The sequence below is a fragment of the Nomascus leucogenys genome, chromosome 22a (genome assembly GCF_006542625.1).
Source record: "Nomascus leucogenys isolate Asia chromosome 22a, Asia_NLE_v1, whole genome shotgun sequence".
Classification (NCBI taxonomy): domain Eukaryota; kingdom Metazoa; phylum Chordata; class Mammalia; order Primates; family Hylobatidae; genus Nomascus; species Nomascus leucogenys.
The window spans coordinates 87,869,900-87,885,865 of NC_044402.1; the positions used below are offsets into that span (position 1 = coordinate 87,869,900).

Below are 15,966 nucleotides of genomic sequence, written 5' to 3' on the forward strand. Positions count from 1 at the left end.
GCTTCACCATACAGCCTAGGTGTGTAGTAGGCTATCCCATGTAGGTTTCTGTAAGTACCCTCTGTAATGTTCGCACAATGACAAACTCCCCTAATGACACGTTTCTCAGGACATATCCCAATCCTTAAGTGACACCTGACTATAATTAGAATCTGGATTTCTAAAACCTATTTCAGAAAAAATAAAAGTTCCTATTAGTCTCAGCCTTTATTGGCATACATATGGACTTCAGCAGGTTCAAAGCTGAAGTTTGAGTATTTTCCCAACTTGCTAGAAAATACCACTGGAAGTAGAAATACTCAGAAGCATTATTTTTTTTTTTTTTCTGCATGGTTCTTTTTTCATCCCAGCCGAAAATGCTATGAAAGAATCTTTTCAGCTTTTTGGTGTTTGGGACATGTAAATGGTTACTTCTGGCTATCAGAAAAATGTATTGATGAGTTAATTTTGGTTAATAAACATGTTGCATATATTAATAAAATTACAATGTATGTGTGAACATGTACTTACTACCTCTTTCTTCTGAAAAATATCAGTTATCTGTGGTATCAAATTATGTACTAAAGTGGATTAATATTCAAGAAGAAAGGACAAAAAGAAAACATTATTAAGCCCCAATGTGAAAGATAAAAATACCTAGAGAAAACTCCAAAGAAAGAGCTAATTTTGTTCAAGTAGCAAAACGGGCTGAAATGGTTGGACAATAAAATCCTAATCAACTAAATCTGGAAAACACAGAAAAGAAATACAGCAAATAGGAATAATACCTATGCTTTCTTGATATAATGTTGCCATGGTGAAATATAACAACTTAGCTGAGAAAAAATATATAAACCGAAGTATATTTATGAAGAGAAAATCAGAACCTTGAAGAAATATACTGGTTAAATTCAGCTGATGGCTATAAAGGCAATCAAGTGAATTAAAAAATGAGGAATTATGTGAAAAACACAAACTTCAATGCTTTCTATGATGTTTTGATGCGTAAGAAATAATTTTTTACAATAGGTAGAGAGACACAATCACTCTCAGGAGATACGTAAGCTTCATAAATTATTGTAAATGTGCAACCAATTTTTAAAAAAGAATATATACACACTCCTGAATAGAATTATTCATTTTCCTCCTCTCTTTATTTTTCAAAGGAGATTTTGATAGATATTAGAGTTTTTGAATAAAGAGAAATAGAAAGTTAGAGCTAAGATTCAAGACATTTTCTTCTGTGTTCTTGTTCATGATGAGAAATGTTATTCATACATATCCAAGTTTAAAAGCAATAAAACATATTTTCGCTTTCCCTGGACCACCTAACCAAAGAGAGATACTTAATCCTTCTCTTAAATAGTTATAAGCAAAAAGTGACTTAATTATAACCCTGCAACATTAAGTCACTGCCATTCAATTAGAAACAAATGTTTCAGAGGAAAATTTTAATTCATTTAGCTTACAAATTCATTGTGACTCATAATAAGGAAAATGCAGACTAAAACCACAATGAGATGCTATGTTACACTCAGCAGACTAGCAACAATTAAAAAGTTTGACAATAATACACAGCATTAGAAAAGATATGATGCAATGGAAACCTCATACACTGTTGGTGGGAGTATAAATTGGCATTAGCATTTTGAATTGCTAGGATCCTGAAATCCCACTGAAAAATATACCCTCAAAAACACATGGACATATGTGTACCAGGAGATATGTTAACAGAATGTTCATAGCCTCATTGTCTGTAACAGCAAAACTGTGGAAGCAATCCAGATGTTCCTCAGCAGGAAAAAGGATAAATACATTGTGTTACATTCATACAGTGGAACACTGTTAATAGTGAAAGGAAAGAACCACAGCTATACCCATTAACAATGATTTATCTCAAGAACATAATGCTGAATGGAAGAAGCAAGTCTTCAAAGAATGTATTCAAGATAACTCCACTTTCATTAAAGTAAAAATAAAAACAGAAAAATAAAGTAATAGTTTGCCCAGAAACCATATGTGGTAAAGTCATAAAGTAAAACAAGGAAATGATTAGTACGAGCTTAGGGTAAAAGTTTACTTCTGAGGATGTCCCTGTGAGTCAATCAGGGAAGAACATGATGGACAATCTTGGGTCTAGGCATACAGGAGTTTCTTTATTTAAACAGTATATGTGTATGTGTTAATGTCCTTGTATTGCTATAAAGAAATACCTGAGGCTGGGTAATTTATAAAGAAAATAGATTTAACTGGCTCACGGTTCTGCAGGCTGTATAAGCATGGCTCCAGCATCTGTTTCTGGCAGAGCCTCAGGAAGTCTACAATCATGACAAAAGGGGAGCCGACATATCCTCATATCTCGTGGCAGCAGAGGGAGCAAGAGAGGGAGCAAAAAGGTCCTATACTCTTTTAAACAACCAGACTTTGTGTGAACTAACTAAGCGAGAACTCATTTATCACCAAGGGGATGGTGCTAGGTCATTCATGAGGGAGCCATCCCCATGATTCAATCTCCTTCCACCAGGTCCCACCTCCAACACTGGGAATCACATTTCAACATTCAACCTTCATATGAGATTTGGAGGGGACAAACATCTAAACTATATCAGTATGGTATACATAATATTCTACATACAAGAAATTTTCTTAATTATAAAGGTTTTTGCAGAAAAGTATGCAGAGTATAATTCCCTCCTATGGAATGATGCATTTGTTATGAATCTATGGATCAAAATATATGAAATGCAATTTATTAGGGAAAGGTCAAGGGATCTGGATGGCGGATGGAGCTGCCTTATACAGTACTGATCCTATTTGAAACTTTACTATGTGATTTAAATGTATAAATTATATTTGATTTCAAGTTAATTATTATATATACAAAGGAATTTTGGAACAGCAATAATGACTAACCCTTGAATCAAGGTGTGTGTGTTTGTACGTGTGTGTGTGTGTGTGTGTGTGTGTGTGTGTATTTACCCCTGAATCTGATGAAGGTGAAAAGAGTCTACAAACTTGTAATCTGGATTATTACCAAGTTCCTAAGATTTTTAAGTTAGAATGATTCAGACAGGAAATATGTGCCACCAACTCACAGAACTAATCATTCTCAGCCCAGAATTAAAATGGGAAGTATTACATACTTCTCGTTATTTATGGGTAGTTCAATATATATTTATAGTTATTATTTAGTTATTTGTAAAGACAAATCACTTGATTTAAACATGCGTCCTATTTACTGACTTATTTTGTTATTGTTAGTTTGACTCTATTGTGTTATTATGCCCTATTCACACAACATCCAAAATACAGAAAAGAGAACACGATGTCAGGGCACACATGCATCATTTAAGCATCATCTCCATCTGTCCATTGAGCCATCCCAGACTAATTTGGTAGGTTCAGAATAAGCAGAGAGATTTTCACTTTACCAAACAGCACTGCTACTTTAAATGTGGTATGATCAATGTAGCCCAACCTGTAGAGGTCCTGAGAGACTGAGACAGATTTTATGACCCCTCCACTTAAAAGCAGAGTAATTATCTCGACCAATTGGGTTCAGTCCTGAAACACAAGTCAGTTATTACCACGCAGGAGGTGATATTTACTTTTCACAATTTTTTAAATAAATACTTTTCAGCTCTAATCAGAAGTAGTAACCCTCAGACTTAACACTTACCATGCCCCAATCGAAAAGGCAGATAAAGCTTTACCATCCAAAATTTTAGACCAAGCATCTGGAAGATATTTGCATGTCAACTAAAAATGGTACCCACTGACATGCCTATTGTCCATGACCATGTATGCCAAAGCATCTCAATTTATGTGATTCAGCACTGGATTTTTATAATCTAACAAATTATATAAATCTAGCAAATCAAATGTCTTATTGGACTAATTTATCTTCTTTTATAGCCTCTCCTTTTATCTTCTCTTTCTTTTCTTGTCTTTATTCTATTTGCTCCCCTTTTCTTTTAAGGTTTCTCTTACTTTCAAATTTCAAGCCTCCCTCTGAACTTTTAACTTGGTGAGCAATAATTACTAAGTTAATTTTGTTCTTAAAGTCATATCTTTCTATTCTTTAGATGAGAATTTTGTTTGGATATACTCTGTTCTGGTTGGCTTTTCACTCTTTAATCTTGTTCCTTTCATTTCAAATTTCATTAATTTTTGGGTCAATCTCCCATTTGTAAAAGCCACTGTCACCAGACCTGAAACAAAATGCATTGCTCTGGATTTACGCAAAAAGAGCAAAGTTTAGGATGTGCAACATTTTAAAATGTTAAATTCAATTTTAAAAACATATTATTTAAAACTCAGATATATATAGGCCAGGCATTGTGGCTCACGCCTGCAATCCCAGCACTTTGGGAGGCCGAGGCGGGCTGAACACGAGATCAGGAAATCAAGACCACCCTGGCTAATACAGTGAAACCCAGTCTCTACTAAAAATACAAAAAATTAGCCGGGCGTGATGGCGGGCAGCTGTAGTTCCAGCTACTCAGGAGGCTGAGGCAGGAGAATGGCGTGAACCCGGGAGGTGGAGCTTGCAGTGAGCCGAGATGGCGCCACTGCACTCCGGCCTGGGTGAAAGAGCGAGACTCCGTCTCAAAAAAAAAAAAAAAAAAGCTGAGATGCATACATATAAACATGGAGAGCACATCTACTTTAGAAACATCGGACGTGAAGAACTAGTTAGCAATAGGAATTAATTAAAACAGGACTTATCAGAGAAGTCTTTATAACATTTGTTTGTAAACAACATCATGAATTATAAAATTGATTTAAGGTTCTATTTCATGCTGTAGATTAGCCGGTTATGTCACTGGTGTTACTGTCAATCTCTGGAATAGACATACTTAACACAGTCAAGGCAATCCAACATACAGAGAGCTAAAAAAAAAAAACAAAAAAAAAACCTACTAAAAAAAGTTTTGAATTTTATACATACCCTAAAATCCACTCTGCAACAAAGAGTAAATTGTAATAATTAGCAAAACTATTTAAAATTTATAGAAAATGTTTTTACATTTAATTTAGGATCAAACAAGTATTCAGACTTCAAAATAACCTTAATTCAATCTACAAGTAGTATTTTGTTAGAAAAGGCTCTCAAGGATATTTGGTGTCCCCACTGAATCTAGATGAGAGTGAACAAGTATTTTGGCACAGCCTTGTTCTAAACAAGAATATTGGGAGTAACCATTTGTTATTGCAGGGACTGGTACTAGCTTGAGAAAGTGTGAAGTGCCTCTTTACTGTGAAAAATTAGTCATCTTTGCACTCAAATTTTAAGGGCAAAGTATACAAATTCAAATTTCTTTCAAGGCTTTTATTTATGTAAAGTTTATCTTAAGTGCCTTTTACATTATTTCATCAAGCCTATTCAGATAAGAAATTTCCACTCTCTTGTCTTTGTAAAGACAGTCCTAATTTTTTTTTCTATTTTAAGCTCCTTAGAATAAAGAAAATGTGTTGTAGAATACTGACTTATCTTGCCATATATAAACTTACCAGAACAAATTGACTAATTTTAAAAACAAAATATAGTTTTTTAAAGGACATGCTTATCTTCGTGTTTTGCAATAATAACTTTATCAAAAATACGCTGTTTGATAATGACTGTATCAAATAAAGTCAGAAAGTTTAGGGATAAGAGTTAAGAAACAGGAAAGGATAGTGGTAAGAAGAAGCCATCTGACAATTTTAAAAAATGTTTTGACTAATACTTCATCTAAGACAGAGAGTTATTTAATCCAAACCAGTGTGTTGCTTATGGTTTAAAATCCATTCAGTAGTGTGATAAGAGAATATGTAGAAAAACAGTAAAATTACAACTTTGACACATTTTATATACATATTTTATCTGAATACTATGGATGTATGTTGACAATTAGTATTTTTCTCAAAGTAAAGTTATTGTTTTACTGAATGACATACATATTTGAACTCAGAAGAAAGAAAACCTTAATAGTGATATTTCTAGGTAAATGAATAATTAGAATTCTGTTTTAAAAGAAAACAATGAAGTTAACACTGAATCTCAAACAAATGGGGAATCTAAATAGGAAAATAAAAGATGTATTATTATAATATGAGTTGGGTCCATTCAGAATATAACTTGCGTAAAGATCCATAATGAGGCTTTCAAACAAATTATGATTTATTTAATCACAAATATGTATTTCAATTTGTAAACTAGTCCTTTGGCTGTAAGTTTAGAAAACTTCCATAACAATACAATGAGGTAAGGTCATTGATAGTTGGCATTGTTTTTAGAGTTATCTGTATTTATACATCAACACTGAAAAGCTTAATAAATTACAGACTAACAAACATGTAACTTACTGTTTACCGAACAGACATAAAACTTTTTGGCAATTAAACAGAATTTGTATTCTGCTATAGATGTTTTTAGGAAAGATTAATTTTCTTTCCTTCAATTTCATTGCTAAGTTGTGTTTTTTTTTTTCCTCCTTGTATAGGCTCTTTAGTGCTATTGTCCAGAAAGGCAGTAAGTAACGGAATAAGGCTTTTGTTGGGAGGCAAGAGTTGGCAAGTCAGCCAGTTTCAACAAGAATTCTGCCAGTTTTAGCCATTGTGTGGCCATTTGGGGAAAGGCTTCAACATTTTATGTTAAAATACTGAGCAAACTTCTCATTTACCCTAATTTGAAAGGTCATTCCTTGGAATTTAGTAAAATCTGAACACTAAGTATATTACAGGAAGCATCTTTGCTAACTTTTTTCCTTTCAAAGTCAGTGAAGAAATACATATTAGGTTGAAGTAAGAATAAAAAAATGAAAATTAATTTTTGAATATTCTCTTTTTGTAAATATACAGTGATTCTAACACCTTCAGTATTTTTACTCTGGCATCTCTTGAATAATACATAAACTCACATGAAGCCAAAATCCAGTTTTCTGTGATTTAGACTCTAGTATAAAGAAACATTCATTCATTTATTCATTTAAATATTTAGTAAACAGTTTTGGGGCACCTAATATACAGGCACTTATCTAGGTGCTTCATATGTATTAGTGAAATGAAAATCAGGCAGAAATCCTTGCACTGGAGCTTACGTGTTAGTGGGTGGATGGAAAACAAAAAATAACAGCAAGTTTGGGTGTGGTGGCTCACACCTGTAATCCCAGCATTTTGGGAGGCCAAAGTGGGCGGATCACTTGAGGCCAGGAGTTTGAGACCAGCCTGGCCAACATGGCAAAACCCCATCTCTACTAAAAATACAAAAATTAGCTTGGTGTTGTCATGCTGAGGTAGGAGAATTGCTCAAACTGGGGAGGCAGAGGTTGCAGTGGGCCAAGATCATGCCCCTGCACTCCAGCCTGGGCAACATCCATAAGTAAGGAAGATTAGCATTCTTTTCATACTCAGATGCTAATGTGATGCTTATGTAATGTAGAGAAAAAGACAAATAATAAACTTAGAAATTATTCAAATAAATACTCCCTCATACTATTATGATTATTATATTACTATTATAATCTTATATCAATAAAATTATATGATGCACAATGATCTTTGTTACTTACCAAAAATTTAATTTCATTGCAAATAGTTTTTAAACTGGAATGGATATACTGTAATAACTGATGTCCATATGCGTATTAGGTTGAACTAAAATGTCCAGACAAAAAAAAAAGCATGTCTGTTATAAAGACTGTTTCCCTTCCATGATGATAACATCACGCAACTATTTCTGTAAGGAAAAATGTAGACCAGAATGTAGGACAAGCCTTGAAGTCTAAACTATTTGAGTAATTAGGGGTAGAATGTTGTCAGAGTGTAAACATCTAACATCTTTTATTTCTTTTAAAAAAGCACATGCCATTTCAAGACCTACACCATAGTTAGATTTAATGAAACATTGAGATGGAGTCTCCCTTTTCTAAGTTAGGAATCCATTAACTAAATTTATTTAACTTATTCAGGCCTCTAGCTTAGGAAGCCACAAGTCATATTTAAGGTTTTGAACATATGCAGTCTTTTATGGTACTGGAGTCAGGAAAGTTGAGAACTTGCTGAATGAACTTAGTTTTCAGGATTAGTATGAAAAATTACACATTTAATGGATGTTTTTGAAGAATGCTTGTGTTATATCTAAACTCAAATATAAAGTCTTTGTTAATTTTGGTGTGTATTTACTTTGAAGGAAGTAGACTAGAATTTGGTTCATTAAATATAAACATATATTAATTTTATGATCAAAACGACTTTCACACTGATAACATGGAATATAGAACAGGAAATCCTTTTGGAAAGTGCATAATTAAGGAAGTTAGCTATTGTGAGAAATTCAATTAATTAAAAAATTAAACAATATTTAGGAAAATCATTATATGAATTTCACTCCTGCCTGGTTGTTCCAGACCTTAATATTTGCTCATATCTCATTTGAAGGCCTTCCTATTCAAATTAATGAAGACAAATATTCATCAAAGCTTTATTCTTAGGAATATCACTTTCTTTAACCATGATATTTGCAATGGAATTAGACACACAAAAATATTTTTTGTCAAAGTAGGAAAGGTAAAAATTATATTAGAAGCAATTGAAAGGGAGATATTTCAGAATATCTTAACCAAGGAAAACATAAAATTGAGAACACAGTGAATCTGGTTGTTGTTTATTTCAGGTTTTTTGATGTTTCATCAATAATTGAAGGTTTGCTACGATAATAAATATATACATATTTATTATATGTATTTGATTTCTCTGATTTATCAGACATTAAAAGATCTGATTTACCAGGTTTTGTCATTTTGGAAAACACTCTAGTTAAGATATTGAGTCTTGATCTTGTGACAAGATGAAAAATAGAGTGGCAGCCAGCAGTATGGATTAAGACTTTACACTTTGATTGGAATTGTCTTTACATAACATGGAAGCGGTGGTGTTGTTGTCCAGAGCAGGAGACCTGTCTTGTTGGCCTTTGACACCTAGCATAGGGCCAGGCACCTCATAAGTACTTCTTATGAGGTACTTCTTTGGACCATATTGTTTAATCCTAGTATTCCCTAAGGGAAATAAATGTATAGTCATATGAGTTAAAATATAAATACTCTTTGACAGAAATAAACTCTGGGATGAAAAATCAGTCTGCTTCCTTCCCCCAAATGAAATATACTGCAATATTACCAGATTTTAATTTGTTTAGAGAAAGAGCAATTTTAGCATACAGGAAAATACGCTACTCTTGACCACCTGAGGCCAGAATGCAGCTATTGGGCATATGGTTTGGAAAAAAGTGAACGTTAGACGTGAGAAAACTTAGTGGAAAGAGAGGGATACCAAAAGAGAGATGGAAAATTACCAACTGCAGATCGTACTTACTGTATAGTTTTTCCTAAAGCCCTGCAAGTCATGCCCTCTGTCTGCTGAGAAAACTCTTGGCCATTTGTTTCTGATGTCCATGTCTGTCTTTTGAATTCTGTCCCTTACTCCCTGATCCATAAAAGTATCTGAAGTGGCTTAAAAACATTACACACACACCACACACACACACACACACACACACACGTATAAATATATTTTACCTTATTTTATAAGAGTAACTGTCACGTGAATTACCTGAAACATGGGTTTTTAAACTGAGAGTTGAAGAACTCTTAACATAGCTAAGAAAAAAGCGATCCTATGAAACTCATGCAACTGTAAGCAAAATGAGAATTCCTTTGAATGTATTTTTTTTTAATTTATGGAAAAAAAGTTTTTGGTTTCATTACATTCTCAATGTGGGTCTTAAATTATAAAATATTCAATGATAAATTCTTAAAATGAATTATTTTAAGCCAAAACCTAAATGTTTTTTTGCCATCCTATTGCACAGGCACTCTTTCTTTGTATTTTTGAAATATAATAAATAAGAAAATATAAGTGTCTTCCAGTAGGTGGCAGTAATAAGTTCCTAGAATAAGAACTTTAAAAAAAAAAATAATGAAAAACTACTTGGAATTCTAAAAATTGAATTTATTGGATCCTTCTTAATGTTCTCATTTTGAGATTGTGGAGCTGCTATAAGAATCAAAACTAAAATTTTCTGACAGATGTCTACATTTATCTCTACTGTAGTATAGTCACACAAGTAGCAAACAAATTTGGGTAAATAAATTTACTTTTATTATCTTGTGTTAGAAGAGATTCAGTTTGGATTTGGTGAATCATATCACTATTCCACTTTGCACAACTTCAGTAATGAGAGGTCTAATAATAGATAATACACAATAGTATAATGACAAATTTAGGATTTAGATTCATAATATATGTAGGATAAAACCAGAGTTTTGTCAACGAGGATTATGCAACTTTGGGTTTCACTGAGTTTCATGTGTAAAGAAACACAATAATTTTTGTTTAATATATATTTTTAAATTGTTAATATGCAGGTATTTTAAGTGCTCAAGTTCTATGAGCTAGTAATTATCAATATCAATTTTATTAGGTTCAGGCATGTATTGTATGATGGCAAAAGGATGGTCACTCTAACAACTCTAATTATAAATCACACTTGTTCACTCTTCTTGTCTTACAGAGAGATTGTATTCTGTCTATCCGTATGGGTGTTGATTGTTTGGAATAAAATTTTGCATAGAAACAAATTACGTCCTCAGTCTCATTCACAACAGACTTAAGGTGAACATGAAAATTTATTGAATATGTACTAAATGCCAAGCGCTAAAAAATTTCCACGTGTTAATTCACGGATTACTTACAAAACCTTATAAAGCAGTATGATTATCACTTCCACTTTATGGATGAGAAAGGGGAACTAATAAGTGGTAAATTTTGGGTTCATATGTGGATGATCTAAATCCAAAGTGCATCACAGTGCACTTCTATAAATAGCATATACCTAAATTTCTAAAATAAATGCATATTTTTTCTTAATTTATAAAGTATATTGATATATTTGTAGAAAAGACAAAAACAAATGCATCATTAAAAGTAAAATTTTAAAGACATATACACATTGACTAATAAAACATTAAACATGTTATTCTAATATTGTTTCCATTACTAAGTACAAAATAAAATCACAGTTTTGTATTGATGACATTCTTTTCCCATGGTTTTAACCCTCTTTTTCTATTATAATGTTATTTATTGCTCTCTGATACTTACCAAAGTTTCTATTTTTCCTTCAAATTATCCTTGGAAGAAAGGCAAAATTGAGGTGCATGTGCAAAATATCTGCATAATCATTGGTCTCAGTTTAATTAGTGAATGCGGGTTCAAATTAACACTCATTTGTAAAATTTATGAATTTGGTAGTTGGATACAAGAAAAATTTATCTTCATTTTCGTTAATAAAACCAAACCTGTGTGCTCACGAATATGCTATTGATCCTCCATGTGACTACACTGTTAGGAGATGGGCACTTATAAACCATCTATTTGCTATGTGACTAAATCATTGCAATTTAACATACCAAATGATATGCTCGAAATTCACTATAATTTTATGAGAAACATAAATGAGCTTAGGTTAGCCTAAGCCTGAATAGAGAAATAGCTACAGTTTTATACAAAAGTTTATGTCATATTAACACTTTTTAATTTAAAAAGATATGTTCTATGTTAAGGGAAATAAGATTTGTCTGAAAATTGGGCTCCATTCTGCAATGTTAATAAAATATAAAACTATAGCACCAATACCATAGGGGTTATTTATGTATTCATTTTGGCTTATGCTAGATTGAACTGGGTTGGGATTTTTGCCTTTTTAATTTTTAGTAATGGAAAAGGTGTATAACACATTTAATTAAGCCATGAAAAAATTAAAAAATAAAACTTGTTTAACATTTCAAAAGTAAATATACTATTTGGGCAATTTTTGCAAACAATAATATTTTGGTGTGTTAGTTTTGAATAATACTGTCTCTTAAGTAAACAAACTAATTGAAGTAAAAAATGGAAGAAATGTGTTTTAGGAAAATATTTGCAACTTATTACCTGATAATAATTCTAGTAACCTAGGAAACATAGACCCTAACTCAGTTCACAGGCAGTGATACTATTTTATATTTTTGTAAGAAGAAGTAAGACCTTATTATGTCCTTAAAAATTGAATACATTTCTTCTCTTTTTTGTAATATAGCTTATTATAATTAAATTAATTTGATTTTAAGATTATTCCAATAAGGAAAAATGGAGAGATTAATTGACCTAATCTAATTCACATGGTCCATGTGAATAAATGTAGCTTATTATAATTAAATTAATTTGATTTTAAGGATATTCAAATAAGGAAAAATGCAGAGATTAATTGACCTAATCTAATTCACATGGTCCATGCGAATAAATGGGAAAAGGACAGATCCATCTGGTTAGAATGTAGTTTATCTGGTATTTCTGGTAAGTTTTTATTTTCCACCTATTTGCATCATAATATTTTTGTATATTAAATGAGAAGATGTCTTGAAATAAGTTGTAATCCAGTATGGTACATGTACTTTGTCAGAAAAATAGAACATACCTGAGAAATTATGAATGTTTATCGTTTACCCATGGATTTGAAAACCAGATACAGATAAATGTTTTAAATAACTGTGTATCATTTGTCTATCTTAAGCGTATTCTCCAATATTCTGATTAAGTCAAAACTAAGATACGTTACACACCTGACTCTCATAAGAGTGTCTTTCATTAACACCCTTGCAATGATAGAGCTTGTGTTTATGGTTTAATAGCTTCTCTGAATGCCAAGCATAAGATACACAATAAAGCAAAAGATTTTAAATACTCTTTCTTGAACATATTTGTATTCTGAAAAGTCGATACTGTAATCATTATATCTCCAAAACCAGAATTATTTGTTAAAGCTGTATTCAAGGTCATACGTAGAGTATGAAATAGATTTTTTTTAGTGAATACGTTTTTGATCCTTTAAAGATTATTATATTTTTTCTATAAAGATCTAGAACAATCTTTTAAAATTAAGTTACTATCAAACTTTTGCAATGTAGATAAAATTGGTAGCAAAATATTTTTACAATGTTTCCAAATATGATCTAGTTAGAAATATATAATGATGCTATTAACTGAAATTCAGTTAGTGTTTATGTGTTTATCAAATAATTTGTCCACATTAATCTGTAAAGCAAATAAGGTAATCATTTTACCTTTATATTATTTTCAATTTTTTATTAAATTTTATTTTTGTTATGCATGAAAAAATAGTATAATATGTGCAGGTGAACATAAATGTTCTTACAAATATGCTAAATATTGACTTCATTTAAAATTCATTACATGTTTGGAGTCACCAGTGAGAAAAGCATATACATCTTGCCCACTCATTTAAAATAATTTTTAAAATTACAGACCCAATATTATTTTGAAAAATGTTTTTGTTATTCCAATGTTTCAAATCGAATGAACAGTTTCATATATTATAAAAATCTACATATTTTAACTTTTAGTATAATGTTTTGGTATGTAAGATAGAAAAAAATCTTGTAACAATAACCAAAAACATTATCTCTTCAAGAAATAGAATATTTCAGGTAAAACATATTTCAGTTCACATTATTCACATAATATTTCAATTCTATGTTTCATTTTACATATTTAGAATTGACTGTAGGCTCAATGCATTGATTTTATGATGCTACAAGGAAACATCTTCTAGCAAAGTAAATTCATTTCTTTATGGCTAAAAGCATGCATTGATATTCTAATATTTTCTTATCATTAAAGAAAGCACATTTTGAATACAATAATGTGAATTTTTATTTCAAACTTCCAGTTATGTCCTCAAATATTTCCTTTGGCTAATGACCTTCAATGTTCATCGCCTAGTGTTTTTCAAAAGTATTTTTGGAAAACAAAGATTATAAACCACACTGTTAGTAAACTCATAAAAATTTAATCGAATTATACAAGAAATTTATGCGTTTTGGACTAGCAATTAAACAAAAATTAAGGAAGTTTGGAGAGTTTCTCATTATAAAATATGATCATAATATAATACCTCCTAAGAAAATAATCTGAATTAAAAATAATGTTGTTTTAATTTTTGTTACTAACCCATGGCATTGGGTTAGTAAAAGTGTTGTTTCCACTTTCTCCCCCATTTATGTAATGGCTAAAGTCACATTCTAAAAACACTTTTCCCATTTCTACACGTGTCAGGGAACTGAGTACAACTGAAGATTGAAAAGAGAGAGAAATCAGCCATGATACACTTAAAGAATCACAAATCTAAGAATTAATTTAAATTTTCATTATATTGAGGAATTTGTGGAAAAATTGAGTTGTAAATTACTGAGGAGTTACTCAGGATGTTTGTAGTCTATTATTAATGTGCCAGATATAAGTGATTAAGTACAGGATGCTTCCAATGCAGGACGTCTTGGAAAGTATAATTTCATTTAGGTAAGAAAATATAAAACTTAAAAATCATATCTATCAACATCATTTAAAATTTGACATCAAACTTTCTCCAGCAACAAATTTGTGATATATCTATACAAACAATTTATTAAGCAGACACTAGTTTCTTAAATTGTTCAGGACAGTCTGTACTATCGGAATGAGCATTAACAGATGTTTTATCTCAACATTTCAGTAAGTTCCATCCTGGAAATTCTTTTTTAATAAATACTTTAATTTCTTTGTTTAGTCATCTAATATACTTCTTTGGGAAAGCTGTCACGTTTCTTTATCCAGAGATATCGTGGTATCACACCCCCCTCCAAAAGCTTGCAGAGGGGAACCAGTCAAGTTCAAGTATTCTCTTAAAGATTTCAAAATTAAGAATTGTTTTAAAAATCTACATTTCCTAAACTCTAGGTTTTTTTTCTTTGTAGCCAACACCATGATCCAAATAAAGAGCAAACAGTTCAGGGTTAGCAGAAGAGAGATTTAAACACATCTGGCAACAATGAACAACAAAAATTAGTTCAGTAGTTACAGATATATGTGTAAATAAAGGTGAAAGGCAAATGTAATAAATGCAAAGTGATTACTTTTCAAAACTCTGTATTATGATCAACCACAGAGTAAGTGAGACTCCGAGACCCATTAAGTAGTTATTCTTTCACCTCTTTCTTAGAGCTGATAACGTGGAAAGTTTAAAGACCCTTCCGGGGGGAAAAATGTTTTCCAGTTGTCAAGATTCAAGCTTAGCTAATAGTAGAGCTAATTTTAAGGGACATTGTTCTCTGATTAAGGTATTTGTTCAGAAATATGTCTTTTAATCCATTTAGATTTTTAATACTTGCTAAATTTATTTTCTAGAATACCATGGTAAACAATATTATCTAGTAGTATTAGATTTTGTATTCATGTTAGGGTAGTAGGCTGTATTTTCTCTAGCATGTGAAATAAGTGAGAATATGTTTCAACATTATTTCAATGCTATCTACTAAATTCTATAATAGAAACAATGCCAAACTATATGAGAATACTACTTAGAATAAATATATTTATTTTGAATGTGCACTTACCCAGTCCAGCTCTTAAGGAAATTCTTTGTGAAATATTCTTAGGATGGAACTTTACTTTCTGAGATTCCGCAGAAGAGATTTACCCACAAGCAAGGTGGGAAAGAGTGAAAGCTTTGCAATGTGATCCTGCAATCAGGATTAGATTCAGTTAGCAGAGCTTGATGGTCCTAAAGCAGGAGGTGACACTCTCTGCTGGAGAGAGAGAGGTTGTTCTGAGTAGATTGTAAGTGTTGTCAGATTGTAAGTGATCAGCAGCAGAAGGGAAACATCAGAGCTTCCTGTTACATCACTCTGACCCCGCCTGCAGTTAGTGTTAGGTTACTTCTTTCTCAAATAGCATACCCTACGAAAGCAGCACTCCTTTCTTATTGTGAGACAAGAGCAAGAAGCAGCCTGAACAGAGAGAGATCATAGGCTGTGTGAATACATTGTTACCAGTAGAAAGAAAGCTGGCTGGCTTTCACCTTGACTGAGTTCTGTTAGAACTTGCCAAACAAGCTACTTGTGATTTGAAGGA

General features: G+C 31.8%; 1 protein-coding gene across 1 annotated transcript in view; it reads right to left on the reverse strand.

The window, feature by feature from the left end:
• CALCRL (calcitonin receptor like receptor) overlaps nucleotides 1–15,689 on the reverse strand; it is a 107,330-nt gene extending 91,641 nt beyond the window's left edge. Inside the window, exon 1 of the mRNA XM_030803458.1 lies at nucleotides 15,450–15,689. The gene's annotated coding sequence lies outside the window, so the exon portion shown is untranslated. The remainder of the gene's footprint in view (nucleotides 1–15,449) is intronic.
• Nucleotides 15,690–15,966: the final 277 nt, after the last annotated feature.